Source organism: Miniopterus schreibersii, assembly GCF_964146895.1.
Source record: "Miniopterus schreibersii genome assembly, chromosome: 2".
Lineage (NCBI taxonomy): Eukaryota > Metazoa > Chordata > Mammalia > Chiroptera > Miniopteridae > Miniopterus > Miniopterus schreibersii.
The window spans coordinates 145,485,164-145,500,254 of record NC_138102.1 but is presented as its reverse complement, the minus strand read 5'-3'; the positions used below and the strand labels follow the sequence as shown (position 1 = coordinate 145,500,254).

The window sequence follows — 15,091 nt, the reverse complement described above, 5'->3', positions numbered from 1 at the left end:
CTGAAAATATGTCTTGCACATCCCTGCCCCCCTACCCACCCCAATCATAACTGCTCCTAATGTCTACAGGGTAAAGTCTAATCTCTGGAACCTCAAATTCAAAGCCCAGATTACTCACAATTGTCTCTTTAATTTTTCTCTCCCATGACTTTCTTTCTGAACCTTCCAGTCCTGCAATGGATCTACTCTTCAAGCAGTTTTCTGCTTTGTTCACATCATTCCCTTGGCTCTGAACATACTCCCTCCCACTCCTTCCCATTAAGCCCATGCCTACATTTCTTTCAAAGCCCAGCATGTTTGCTTGCATGCTTTTTTAGTTTTCAATTTCAAACCAAACTTCTGTGTGATGTCTTTCAACAATGACCAACCTGTGATTGAGTATTTACCTATGATGAAGTGATAGGTAAATACATTAAAGCATTACAAAAGATGGGGGGCATTTGGCAATGTCTGGAGACATTTTGATCCTCGCAAGTAAGGGGGTGCTGCCAGCTTCTAGTGGAAAGAGGTCAAGGATGCTGCTAAACATACAATACACAAGACAACCGTCTACAACAGAGTTATCTGGCCCCAAATGTCAGTAGTGCCGAGGGTGAGAAGCCCCATGTTAAAGGAAACTCACCAGGGGATAAGTATTAACCATTTCTGTTTGGAGCAGGGAGATGAGTTGCTCACTTCCTTGGACAGACTGTCTCCCTGAATCCTATCTTGTCCACTGTATCCCAACACCTGCTCCTACAGCTCCATAACTCCTCTTCTGTTCAAGTGCCCATATGATCTTTTAAATGTCTGTTATCAATATGCCCAGCCTATGATGTTTGGGAATTAACCTACCCATATTCAGATGTTTTGAAAGTACTGTGACTTCTCTAAGACAGTAAATACTGATAAACTTCAGAAGTTAATGAATTCAACCTGTAACCCTGGATATAGGAGAATGGACTATATATCACATGTTTTTTAAATTGACACTTAATTTAATTAGAATAGTGAGTGTATCTGAGCAGTGTAAATACCACAAAGTTAAACATATCTTTCTCATCAACAAAAAATTCACAGATGGAGTTTTTAGTAATTATTTACTGAAAACAACCTGGAAAGTTCAGCCTTTGAAAAAATTCTTTTTATTTGCACATGTATGTTTTTGCTCAACTGATATCTCTGACCAAGGATTGCTATTGAATTAAAAACCGTGAATGGGAGTTTGTTCTTAAGTCCTGGCTAAGCTGTGACAGTTAACTCCCAACAAAATACTCTAAAAAAAACAAAAACAAAAAACACACACACAGAAATAGTAAGAATTTTAAAGCACCACAAAATGGTGCATGTAAAGAGGATCATTTATAAAAAGAAATATTTAAAAACAGACCTTTATTTGAAAAGATAAAACATGCTATAACCCAATACCAGGTGATGGTTAGTCTTTGAACAAATTTTTCCTCCTCTCTGGGCCTCTGTATTCTCACCTTAAAATAGGAAAGGCAGATTAACTAATACACTCTCAAATATATCCCCCACTTCTAAAATCCTCTAAATTTATGATTCTATAGACTATTTCTTAATGGATCATAATCAGAGACAAGATGATGGACTTGTGGACAAACCTTTTGAATAGATGACTTAGACCAGGAGCCCTCAGTTCTGACTAAAAATAGGAATCACCTCAGGAGCTTTAAAAAAAACAATATTGGAAACTGAGTTGTGTGGCTCTAGGATGGGGGCCATATTTCCTTCTCATGGTCAAGTGGTGCAGAGTCCACCCTTCACGCAGCCAAATCTTGGTCTATTTGGTCCTGATAAACTCTGCTGGCCTCACCCTGATGACTCCCTGAGACTCTGTACTGCCACAAAGGTCTGTGGGCACCTGGCAGGTGGGAGAAAGATTTGGGACATTTGCTGAGTGGCCTCAGACCCAGCACTGGCACTGAGTTTGAACCTATATGGATCTGGTGAACACCACTTGCCCCTACCTGGTGACTCACTGAGAACCTACCTCATGCAACTCTAGTACAGCTAGAGGCTCATTCAGTGATAGAGCCTATCAGGCAGCCAGCAGGTAGAGGCAGGTGGAGGCAGATCTTGGGGTGCCTTGGGAATTTTGCTGACCTGCCCCTGGGCCCAGTGCTGCTAAAAGCTGGCCTTAGTGTGCAGCTTGGTTCTTTCCATACACACCTACATTCAGCAGAAGCAGCAAAAAACTGTAGACCACTTTGTACCTCCAAACTGGTTGCCCAGGGCCGGTCACAAGCAGCATCTGACATTGGCCTGAACCAAAGTCCCTCCCAAAAGGCCCCAGAACCAGAACACCCAGTGGCAAGTTTCAGACAGTATCAGAGCAGGATCCAATTAGCTTCACAAGTGGCATATCCAAATGGAGATCTCAGCAGGCACCAGATCCTACTGAGGCAAATTCTGTTTGTGTTATCAGAACCTGCACAACAGCTTATACACTGTGGTCAGGGTAAATCCTCACCATCAGCCAGCCTGAAGGTCAACCCCACACACAAACAGGCCAATGGGAATCAACACTCAATTTCAACAGGAGGGCCCACATAACCCACACAGGGACATTCCTGGAACACCCAGATCAGATGATCAAAGAGACTGTGCCACTGGGTCCCAAAGGACACCTACTACATAAGGCCACCCTACCAAGACTAGGAGTCATAGCAGATCTACCTAACACATAGAAACAAACACAAAAAAAGCAGTCAAAAATGGGGTACAAATAAACATGTCCCAGATGAAAGAACAGGAGAAATCTTCAGAAAAAAGTTAATGAAATGGAGGCAAGCAAGTTATCAAAAAAAAAAAAAAAAAAATTGGTTATAAGGAGGATCAAGGAACTTAGTGAGAACTTCAACAGAGAGAGAGCAAGCATAAAAAAGGACACTGAAACCATAAAAAAGAAACAGTAATAAATGAAGAATACAATATGTAAAATGCAGAATACACTAGAAAGAATAAACAGTAGGTTGTATGAAGCAGAGGATCAAATCAGTAATTAAGAAGACAAGGTAGCTCTAGCCAGTTTTGCTCAGTTGGCCTGCAGACTGAAGGGTCTTGGGTTTGATTCTGGCCAAGAGCACATACCTTGGCTGCAGGCTCGATCCCTGGCCCTGGTTGGGGCACACACAGAAGGCAACCGATTGATGTGTCTCACATCAATGTTTCTCTCTCTGTCTCTCTCGCATCAATATTTCTCTCTTTCTCTCTCTCTCAATCTCCCTTCCACTCTCTCTGAAAAGCAATGGAAAAAATATCACTGGGTGAGGAAAAAAAACCACACACACACAAGGTAGTAGAAAACACCCAATCAGAGCAGCAAAATGAGAAGGAAAAAAAAAGAATTAAAAAAATTGAGGCTAGTGTAAGGGATCTTTGGGACAACATGAAGCGTAAAACATCCACATCATAGGGGTTACAGAAGGAGAAGAGAAAGAGCAAGGAATCAAGACCCTATTTGAAGAAATAATGATTAAAACCTTCTCTAACCTGGTGAAAGAAAAAGACATTCAAGTCCAGGAAGTGCAGAGAGTCCCAAACAGGATGAACCCAAAGAGGCACACTCCAAGACACATCATAATTAAAATGGCAAAGGTTAAGGGAAAAAGAGAATCTTAAAAGCAGCAAGAGAAAGACAGTTAGTTACCTACAAGGAGCTCCCATAAGACTGTCAACTAATTTCTCAATAGAAACATTTCAAGCCAGAAGGAATTGGCATGGAATATTCAAAGTGACGAAAAGCAAGGATCTACAACTAAGACTGCATTACCCAGCAAAGCTATCATTTGAAATTGAAGAAGAAATAAAGAGCTTCTCAGAAAAGGAAAAGCTAAAGGAGCTCATTACCACCAAACCAGTAATACAAGAAATGTTAAAGGGTCTTCTTTAAGAAGAAAAAGAAAAAGGAAAAAGAAAAAAGACAACAACAGAGGAACATAGTTATTATAAAGACTAAAATGGCAATAAATACATACCTATCAATAATCACTTTATTTTTTTTATTTTTAAAATATATTTTTATTGATTTCAGAGAGAGGAAAGGAGAGGGAGAGAGATAGAAACATCAATGATGAGAGTCATTGATCGGCTGCCTCCTGCACGCCCCTGCCTGGGGATTGAGCCCGCAATCCGGGCATGTGCCCTGACCGGGAATCAAACCCCGATGGCCTGGATCCTAGGCTGGCGCTCAACCACTGAGCCACGCCTGGCCGGGCTCAATAATCGCTTTAATGTAGATGGCTTAAATGCTCTAATCAAAAGACATAGGGTAGCTGAATGAATAAGAAAACAAGACCCATATATATGCAGTCTACAGGAGATCCACCTCAGAACAAAAGATACACACAGAATAAAAGTAAAAGGTAGAAAAAAATATTTCCTACAAATGGAAATTAAAAAGAGGTGGGACAGAAATACTTGTATCTGACAAAATAGACTAAAATAAAGGCCATAAAAGAGACAAAGAAGGACACTACATAATGTTAAATGGATCAACCCAACAAGAATATATAACCCTTATAAACATTTATGCACCCAACTTAGGAGCACCTAAATATATAAAGCAAATCTTGATGGACATAGAGGGGGAGATCGACAGTAATACAGCCATAGTAGGGGATTTTAAAACCCCACTGACATCAATGGGTAGATCTTCCACACAGAATATCAACAAGGAAACAGCAGCCTTAAATGACACACTAGATCAGATGGATTTAATCGATATCTTCAGAGCATTTCACCCCAAAGCAGCAGAATATATTCTTTTCAAGTGCACATGAAACATATTCTAGGACAGACCACATGTTAGGACCAAAACAAGTCTCAATAAATTTATGAAGAATGAAATCATATCAGCCATATTCTCTGGCCATAATAGTATGAAACTATAAATCAATCACAAGAAAAACACTGAAAAACATAAAGACATGGAAGCTAAATAACATGTCACTAAACAATGAACGGGTTAACAATGAGCTCAAGGAAGAAATCAAAAGATACCTTGAAATAAATGAAAATGAGAACATAACTCCCCAAAATATATGGGACACAGCAACAGCAGTCCTAAGAGGGAAACAAAATGAAGGATGAAAATCACATGATCATATCAATAGATGCAGAAAAAGCATTTGATAAAAATCTAGCACCCATTTATGATAAACTCTCTCAGCACAGTGGGAAGACAGGGAACATACCTCAACATAATAAAGGCAATATATGACAAACCCACAGCCAACATCAATGGGCAAAAATGAAAAGTGTTTCCCTTAAGATCAGGAACAAGACAGAGATGTCCACTTTCACCACCCTTATTTAACATAGTACTGGAAGCCCTGGCCACAGCCATCAGACAGAAAGAAAACATAAAAGGCATCCAAATTCGAAAGGAGAAAGTAAAACTGCCATTATTTGCAGATGACATGATATTATATAGAGAGAACCCTAATGATTCCACCAAAAAACTACTGGAACTGATAAATTCAGTAAAGTAGCAGGATACAAAATAAATACCAGAAATTGGTTGCATTTTTATACAACAATAATGAACATTTAGAAAGGGAAACTAAGAAAATAATCACCTAAGAAAATAAATTTAAAAAAACACACCTTAGAATAATTTAACCAAGGATATAAAACACTTTTACTTGGAAAATTATAAGACACTGAAGAAATAAATTGAAATAGATACAAATATGTGGAAGCATATACCATGTACATGGATAGGAAGAATTAACATAATTAAAATGTCCATATTACCCAAAGCAATCTATAGATCCAATGTAATTCCTATCAAGATACCAATGGTGTATTTCACAGAACTAGAACAAATATTCCAAAAACTTATATGGAACCACAAAAGACCCGAAATAGCCACAGCAATCTTGAGAAAGAAGAACAAAGTTGGAGTAATCATGCTGTGATACTGAGCTATACAAGGCCATAGTAATCAAAACTATGGTACTAGCATAAAAACATACATATGAATCAATGGAACAGAATAGAGAGCCCAGAAAAACTCTCAAATCTTTATGGTTAATTAATATTCAACAAAGAAGGCAAAAATATACAATAGGGTAAAGACAGTCTATTAAACAAATGGTGTTTGGAAAATTGGACAGATACGCTCAAAAAAATGAAACTACACCACCTTCTTACACCACACACAAGAATAAACTCAAAAAGGATTAAAGAATTATATGTAAGACTCGAAATCATAAAAACCCTAGTAGAAAACACAGGCAGTAAAATCTTGGACATTTCTTGTAGCAACAATTTTTCTGATATGTTTCTTCGAGTAAGGGAAACAAAAGAAAAAATAAGCAAATGGGACTACATCAAACTAAAAAGCTTTTGCACAGCAAAGGAAACCATCAACAAAATGAAAAGACAACACACTGAACGGAAAAACATATTTACCGATATATCTGATAAGGGGTTAATACCCAAATATAAAGAACTTACACAACTCAGATCAAAAAAAACAAACAATCCAATTAAAGCATGGGCAAAGGACCTGAATAGACACTTCTCCAAAAAGGACATACAGATGGCCAATAGACATATGAAAAGATGCTCAACATCACTAATCATCAATGAAATGCAAGTTAAAACCACAGTGAAATATCCCATCACACCTGTCAGAATGACCATCAGTAAGAAATCAACAAACAAGTGTTGGGGAGAATGTGGAGGAAAGAGAACCGTCATGCACTGTTGGTAGCAATGCAAACTGCTGCAGCCACTGTGGAAAGCAGTATGAGGTTACCTCAAAAATTGAAAATGGAACTGCCTTATGACCCAGTGATTCCACTTCTGGGAATATATCCAAAGAAACCTGAAACACAAATTGGAAGGAATATATGCACCCCTATGTTCATTTAAGCATTACTTACAATAGCCAAGATTTGGAAGCAGCCCAAGTGCCCATCAGTAGATGAGTGGATAAAAAGCTGTGGGACATTTACACAATGGAATACTACTCAACAGGAAAAAAAAAGAAAGAAACCATACCTTTTTCGACAACATGGATGACCTGGAGAGTATTATGCTAAGTGAATTAAGCCAGTCAGAGAAAAACAAATACCATATGAACTCACTTATATGTGGAATCTAATGAACAAAATAAACAAACAAAATAGTAGAAACAGTCTCCTAGATACAGAAAACAGACTGACAGCTGTTAGAGAGGAGGGGAGGTTCCGGGCGGGGTGAAAAAGGGAAGGGCGGGGTGAAAAAGGGAAGGGATTAAGCCAAAAAAACAAAACCTCATAGACGCAGACAACAGTGTGGTGATACCCAGAGGTAAGGGGTGGGGGAAGGTAGAAGAGGGTGAAGGGGGAGATAAATGGTGACGGAAGGAGACTTGACTTTGGGTGGTGAACCACAACACAATGATGTGTATTGTGTAATACAGATGATGTGTTAGAGAATTGTACACTTGAAACCTATATAATTTTATTAACCAATAAATGCAATAACAATTAAAAAGTTTTAAAAAGGTTTAAAATAATAATAGTGATAATTCCTCCCCTCCCCAACACACACCAGTTTCTGATTTAATTGACCTAGGAACGCATCCAAGCATGGATATTTTAAACACTCTCCAGGGGATTTTAATATGCATTAATATCTACAGATTTAGACTGAGGGTTAAAAACAAATGCAGCCAGGGCCCAGGTAGGCACAATAAATGAGCAAAGCAGATCGGCATAAGCAACTGGAGAGCATGTATCTCATCTATTTCAGTAGGAAAAAGCTTTTGATTTTTTTATTCAAGAAATTCAAGAGATCCAGATTTTAAAGGAAATTCTGATATTTAGATGTTGGCAACTAATTCCAAACAATTTTAAAAGAAACTGGATGTCACACAAAATACACCCACAGGCTTCATTTGGTTCTATAGCCACCAGTTTGCAACCTAAACAAAACCAGTATAAAGCAAACACAACTTCTTCCCTGTACTCTGTCATGTCTCTCTCTCACTCAGAGCCTCTTCCCTCCATACCTTGGGCCCTAGCCTATCCCTTTCCTTTTGCTTTCCATTGTCTCTTTCTTTCCCAATCTTCTCTGTCACTCCTAAGAGATGGAAACTGAGATCCACACATTAAATCTTTATGTGGCGCTGGCTGTATCACCCACTGGACAGGCTTCTATGCCTGGGGAAATTCAGGTTATAAATTGTAACCTGAGGCTATGGCTCCATGATGTCAACAACTGGTTAGTTTAGTTGAGTCAAGGGAAAAGTCATCATGATTTCACATTACTAAGATTTTATCAAATAACATTTGGAGATCTTCATTTAATTTCTGGTTTTGTTTTGTCTGCTTTTCATTCTAAACCACTGCATACTAGAATTATCCCTGACGCTTGTTGTGCTTGTGTTGTTGTTTTTTTAATTCCCATGTCTGAGCTCTACCCCAGGCCAACTAAATCTGAATCTCTGGAAATGGAGTCTGGGCGTTCATAGCTTTTAAAAGACCCCAGGTAAAACCAATGTGAAGCCAGAGTTGAGAATCACTAATCGAACCCATCTTCTAAACATTAGCAGTGTGTTTAACCTCAGATGATTATCACCATTAATAATTCCTTTAACTTGTTTAAGGATTTTCTAGGTTCTCTTTTCATTGTATCTTCACAACTTTGAATTAGGCAGCTCAGCCACTATTATTAACAATAGACCAATGAGAAATGAGGCATAAAAATGTTAAATGAGCCCGACCAGCGTGGCTCAGTGGTTGAGCGTCAACCTGTGAACTAGGAGGTCACAGTTCCATTCCTGGTCAGGGCACATGCCCAGGTTTCAGGCTTGATCCCCCGGGGGGGGGGGGGTTGCTGGAGGCAGCAGATTGATGATTCTCTAATCATTGATGTTTCTATCTCTCTCTCCCTCTCTCTTTCTGAAATCAATAAAAACATATTTGAAAAAAAAAGTTAAATGAGTTGCCCAAGAGTCTGCTAATTATTGGCAGACACATTGTAATTTCACTTGAGGCAGAGTTCCTTGATTGCAACCCGGGTTTCCCCAAACCATGGGGCATTCCTAACCACTAAATCCCTTTACTGTTAGTGAGTAACCTACACACAGGTGGTCACTAGAAAACCAATTAATATAATGTGACCAACTTTCAGAAATAAGTATAACAATGACTCAGGTTAGGGTGAGTGTTCAAGGTGTGTTTTCTGAGGTCTATGACGTGATTTTGAACGTGCCACTTCCATGCACATACTTCCCCCACCCCCACACTGACCTTTCACAGATGCATAGTCTCCCAGAGGCTGAAATGAGTCAGATAGTTTCCATCAAGATATTATTTTCAGAAAAATATTTTTAAATGATTAAATAGTCATAGAATATCAGAGGTAAAGGGAACTTTACTGATAAACTTTCCCTACTCCCTATGATAGATGAGAAACCTGAAGTTTTTGTGTGTTTTTTTTAATCCTTACCCAAGGATATTTTTTTCATTGCTTTTTCAGAGAGAGTGGAAGGGAGAGAGAGAGAAAAACACCAATGTGAGAGCAACACATCGACTGGTTGCCTCCCAAACACACCCCCACCAGGGCAGGGGGATCAAGCCTGCAACTGAGGTACATGCCTTTGGCCAAGGTGCGTGCCTTTGGCTGGAATCAAACCTGGGATCCTTCAGTCCACAGGCTGACAACTCTAACCACTGAGCCAAACGGGCTAGGGCTGAAGTTCCTTTTAATTCAATATATATGGAGTGCTAACACCATGCCAAGCATTTCACATCCATTATTTTAATTAAATCTTCAGGATTACTCAATAAGATGGGTACCACTACTGCCACCACCATCATCGTTATCATCAGTATTCCCGTTATACAAATGGAAAACAAAAAACCCTGAGGTTTAGAGATGCTAACCAACTTACCCAAAGTCCCTAAGCTGGTAAGTTAAGACCTGGTACAGGCATCCCTTGGTATCTTAGGAGGATTGGTTCCAGGACCCCTGTGGATATTAAAACCCATAGAAGCTCAAGTCACTTATATTCAACAGCGTCAATTTTGTATATTACCTAAGTACATCTCCCCATATACTTTAAATCATCTTTAGACAATGTAAATGATATGTAAGTATTTGTTATACTACATTGTTTAGGGAATAATGACAAGACAACAGAGTCTGTACATGCTCAGTACAGATGCAACCATGGTAGGTTTAAGTAACTACATAGGTACATGTTGACAACAATATAACATTTAATTAATTTATTTTAATTTTTTTATTGTTCAAAATATTACAATGTCCCCCTTTTCCCCCACTGACTCCTTCCCCCCAATATAACATTCTAGAAAAGTATTTTTTAATCTGCGGTTGGTTGAATCCAGGGGTGCAGAAACCACAGATACCAAGGGCCGGCTTGTATTTACGTCTCACTCAAAGCCTGTGGCCTTATCCCCCAAACCCATCACCTGGAGTGACAATCGTGCAAACCACCAGTAAAAGGTAAACAAATCTTTAATAAAAATGCTAAAAGGTGATCAGTGAACACTTATTCAAAGAGGTAGAAATTTGGAATTTGGGCTAGGCCTTCACAAATATATAGAATCTCAGGCATTCCAGTCTGGAATCAACATTGACAGTGAGGGAGAAAAGTGACAGAGAAGGCACAGGGTGAACTGGGACAAAGAGGTGAGGAGTCAGGTTGTGGAGGGTCCTGAGTGCCTGGTTAAGGAATTTACACTTTAATTGTAGGCAATGGGAGTCTACTGAAGGTTTTCAGAGGCAAGGTCATTAAAAAGTGCAAACTGAGTTTTAGAAATACAGATCTCATGGAAGTGTGGAGGCTGAAACAGGGGAGCTCGGTATGGAGAAGACCAACCAGAAGGCTGCTACTTCACTCTTAAACCACGTGTCGCACTTGCTACTTCCTCCCCCGAGCGCTGGTTTCTTCAGGGTATCTCCATGTCTGTTTCATGATTCTTGTATCCCAACACCCTACTTGAATTGCCATGTCCAGGTCAGGCGACAGGGACTTGAACTTGGGACATTGGAACTGGGGATAAGAAGACAAGTTTGAGGGGCATTTGCAAAGGCCCGGCACCTGCTGAGAAGTGAGGGGTGGGTAAGAGAGAAAGGGGAGCAGAGCAGAAAAAGACTTAACGCTTCACCTTGGAAGAAGGGGAACAAATAATGAGATGCAGAAAAGAAGGGATGGTCACCAACAGCACAAAGAGGTGAAGGAGATGGAGCTTGACCAAGATCTCAATCCAATGGGCATTTTATTAAGCAGCTACTCTGCTGGACGTGAGGGGCCAGTGATGAGTAAGACTGGTTTTGCCCTCAAGTATCATCTGGAGCGAGGAAAAGACAAGACTAGCAATAGCCTGATGATGCCTGGCCTCTTCAATCTCAGGACAAATGCCACCCTCTCTACACAGGCACTCCTAGAGGGTCATGTAGCTCGAGCACCCTCCCTCACCACATGACCCTGTTTTATTTCTTCCTTGCACTAACAAGTATCTGAAATTCATTTATACGTGCATTTATTGTCTGTATCCCCAGGAGAACAGAAGCCTCACAGAAATAGGAACTGTATCTTGTCAGTCCCGCCTGCCACAAAATAAGCCCCCCAATAGGAGACACTTATTGAATATAGTTTGTGTTTTTTTATAGTGAACAGACCTCATGGATGTTAAGACCTCAAAGCAAACTTGGCGGGTTTCTAGATGCTTAGAACGGAAGTGACTGAAGAGTCAAGTCCTTTGAGGTTGGGGCTCCATCAAAATCCAGGGGGTCGACAAAGGATCAGTGCCCCCAGCTGACTGTTTCGCATAGATTTCTGGGGTCCCAGCCCTGCGTGAGATGTGTAACAATGAGGGCAGCCAGCCACCTAGCTCAGGTTTTCTTTCCGTTGTCTTGCTGACGTCAGAACAAGCACGAGTTGTTGCACAGTTTCTTCCATCAAGGTGACAAATTACAGCCTTGCTGGGCCCTGCCGTCTGCAAACCATAGATTTAGTCTCTCCTCCCCCTTATGTTATAAAGTAAAATAAAATAAATTTAAACCCACCTCAGAGATGTCAAATCCATAGATAGCGTTTCCTAGCTTTGGGGTCTTTCTGACTTTGCCTCCATCCAGCCCCCTGGATTCGTCTGAGAAAGGACGTGCTCCCGGCGGCAGTTAGGTTTCCGCCGGAGAAACAGGGCGATAAAAACTGGGTCTGCGGCGCAGAGCGCGATACAAAGGACTCCCAATTGTGGCACCACCCTCCGCAGCCCACGGCAGCCTGCGAGAGGCACCCGGAACTCCGTGAAGCCGTAACCGCGAAATTTTGCCGCCATAGGCGCTTCTACCTTCTCTGACTACAGTTCTGCCCCAATCGGAGGGCGGGAGATCCCGCAGCCCCGCGTCGAGGGGGTCGCGGTGGGCGCCGAGGCGCGCAGAGCTCTGGGGGGCGGGTTGGGGCGGCGAGCGCCCCGGGACCCACACTCGGGCCGTGGAGCGCTTTCGCTCCGGCACCGACGTGGCCAGTGAGAAGGCCTTTTGTGGAAACATTTTTAAGGACGCGAGCAAGGTGCCGGGATGGGCCGAGGAGGTGGAGTGGAAGCCAGACAGTCCGAGCCCGGGCCCCGCGCAAGCGGTGGCCTTTTGTTCGCCAGTTCCAGCGCGCTCAGCTCCCGGAGCGGCACTTCTCTCTTTCTCCCCTTCTTGATATTGGAAAGGACCCCTTCAGGGCAGGAAAGGACAGTGAGTCACAGCTGGTACCCTTTAGTGACCTCCACCCGCATCCTCCTACTCCTCTCGGTTACTCAGACAGCCGCAGGGCTCCGGGAAGGGTCGGCAAACGCGCGCGGGTTTACTCAAGCTCCCAGGCCAGTCCTGGAAGCCCGGCCGGCCGCGCGCAGCCCCCCGGGCATCACACGCTCCCCGCTGGGCCCTGCGGACACAGGAAATTAGCCCCAACGCCCAGGATGCACACACTCCGCGGGTACGCAGTCGCGCCCTCACCTCGGCTGCGCTCTCCCCGCAGACCCGCGCGGTCCCTGACCCTCGTGTAGTTTAAGCAGGTCGGGTGCCACACGCGCGGCCACTATGAAAACGCAACCAAAAAATAAGCCACAGCCCAGGCGAAGGTGAAATCGGGAACCTCCGCGCCTCCTTACGCAGCCACGTGCACTCGGAACAACAGGAGACCTGGACTTTTCCAAAAGCACATTTCCAATGCATCCGGCACCGCCGCGCACCCCTTCCTTTCAGGCCCGCACGGATGACTTCCACGTTACCGCCTCCTCCCCGCACGTCTCCAGCATCCCTTTCCTCCCGCCGCCGCTCCCTCGGCTCTCCCGAGCCAGGAAAATCACCCCTACCTCGGGCAATAAAGGGAAAAGTGTCAAAAAGGTGAGATGTCAAGGTGTCCGCCCTTCCGGATTTTACCGCCGGCCGTGTGATGTCCTTTGTGTCAAGGTCTAGCCGCCTCGGCCGGGAAAATGTGGCCTCGGTCCGCGAGGGCTGGGCGCGGAAGCTCGGCGTGGCGAGGAAGGTGAAGGGAGGAGGTTCCCGTCGACCTTCAGACAGAGCGGCGCGGCTGCCTCTGCCCCGCGCTCCCCTGGCTCTGCTCCTCCTCAGTGGCGGATTGCATCAGAGTCCCCCCACCCCCTCCAGCCCGCCACTCCGCCAGCCAGCCTCGCACTTACTGCGACACGCTCGGGCGCTGAGAGTTTCGAATCGCAGTCATTCTCCTACCGGGGGCCGCGTCGCCCGCGCGCATCCATAGCTTGTGAGGGTTTAACGGGGAGAGTCAGGCCATTCCTCCTCGTCCTGCGCGCGCTCACCTCCCCTAGGCGCGCCCGCTCTGGAACCGACGCTGCTTGTTACTGAGCAGTGCGGGTCACATGGTGTCTCTCCTGGCGGCAGCGCCGGCTGTCTCCCTGTCGCTGAGGATGCAGCGACCGCGGCTGCGGGAGACTGAACATCGGGAAAGGGGTGGGGGAGGGGGTGCGGGGTACGCAGACGACCGGCGCTCGGAGGGTGGCTGCGGGAGCAGAGGCGGCGCGCAGCCTGGACACCTGCCCCACGCCCTCCTGGGGCCCAGCAGCGAGCCCAGAACCGGGCTGTGGCGGTGGCTGGAGATTGGGAACCCTTGGCGATGGCAATGGGGAGGCTAGGAGGAGAGGAGGGCTGTTCCGGGGGGGTGGGGGGGCGCCTGCGGGGTACGCCTGAGTCCAGTCCCGCCGCCGGAGGGAGGGGAGTTGCATTGTGGGAAGGGCGCAGAGTGCGGATGGCGGCGGGGGCGGCTGGTCTCCGCGCAGCCCCTGGAGCCCCTTTTGGCGCCTGGAGCTGCGGGCAGCGATGCGGCGGTGTGTTGGTTCCGGGAACAGCACCGACACCGCCTCGGTTGGCGGGAAAGGGGCCGAGGCGGCCGGGGCAGCGGGGCGCGCGAGCGCCTCTGGAAAGTCTTTGTCTGTAACCCGCAGTGGGAGGGGCCTGCCGCTCCGGGAACCCGCGGCCGCAGACCCCGTCAGCCCCCGCGACGTCTGGGCTGCGGCGCTTTGTGGCGGGGACTGGGTGTGACCCGACGCGAGGCGATTGCTGAGCCTGAGCGCGCACCTGCCTGGGCGCGGAGAGGCCGCAGGTCCCGGGCCGGGCGCCCCACGTGACTCTGCCGCGCTGGCCGGGAGCGTTGGGGTTTCCCGAGCTCGGGCGCCGCAAACCCGGGGGGCAGGGTGGAGGGGACTGGACGACGGGGCCGTTCCCCTTTTGCTTACTCTTTGTTTCAGCCCCTTCTAATTGGGCGCTTTCCTGGCCGGCGAGTTGTGTTTCTTTAAAATGGCGACAGGAAATCCCACCTGCGCATCAGCCAATTAGACTCCTCACAGCTCGAACCTGCAGGTGGGAACGCGAGGCCTAATTCACAGGAACGACTGTCTCCGCGCTTCATCAAAACAGGAAGGGCGAGGGGAGGCGGAATTCAGAGACCACCTGGGTGCTTCAGGCGGGCGGACTGAGCGGTCACTGTCGTGGAGAGGTGACTGCCCCCCCATCACCTGGAAAAACGGGAGGACAACCAAATTTCACAACCCTCCTGAGTGACCGAAATCCTCCTCCCGTTGAATGGCAGTAAATG

The 15,091-nt window shown here is 45.1% G+C and overlaps 1 protein-coding gene across 5 annotated transcripts in view; it reads right to left on the bottom strand.

The window, feature by feature from the left end:
- SLC38A1 (solute carrier family 38 member 1) overlaps positions 1–14,115 on the bottom strand; it is a 62,422-nt gene extending 48,307 nt beyond the window's left edge. Inside the window, exons 1-2 of one of the 5 annotated variants that reach the window (XM_081127988.1) lie at positions 13,662–14,115; positions 9,896–9,972 (exon numbers count right to left, since the gene is read on the bottom strand). The gene's annotated coding sequence lies outside the window, so the exon portion shown is untranslated. Of the gene's footprint in view, positions 1–9,895; positions 9,973–12,036; positions 12,188–13,334 lie in introns of those variants that run through there. The other 4 variants (XM_081127989.1, XM_081127990.1, XM_081127986.1 and 1 more) reach the window with 4 other exon arrangements.
- Between the last annotated feature and the right edge of the window lie 976 nt (positions 14,116–15,091).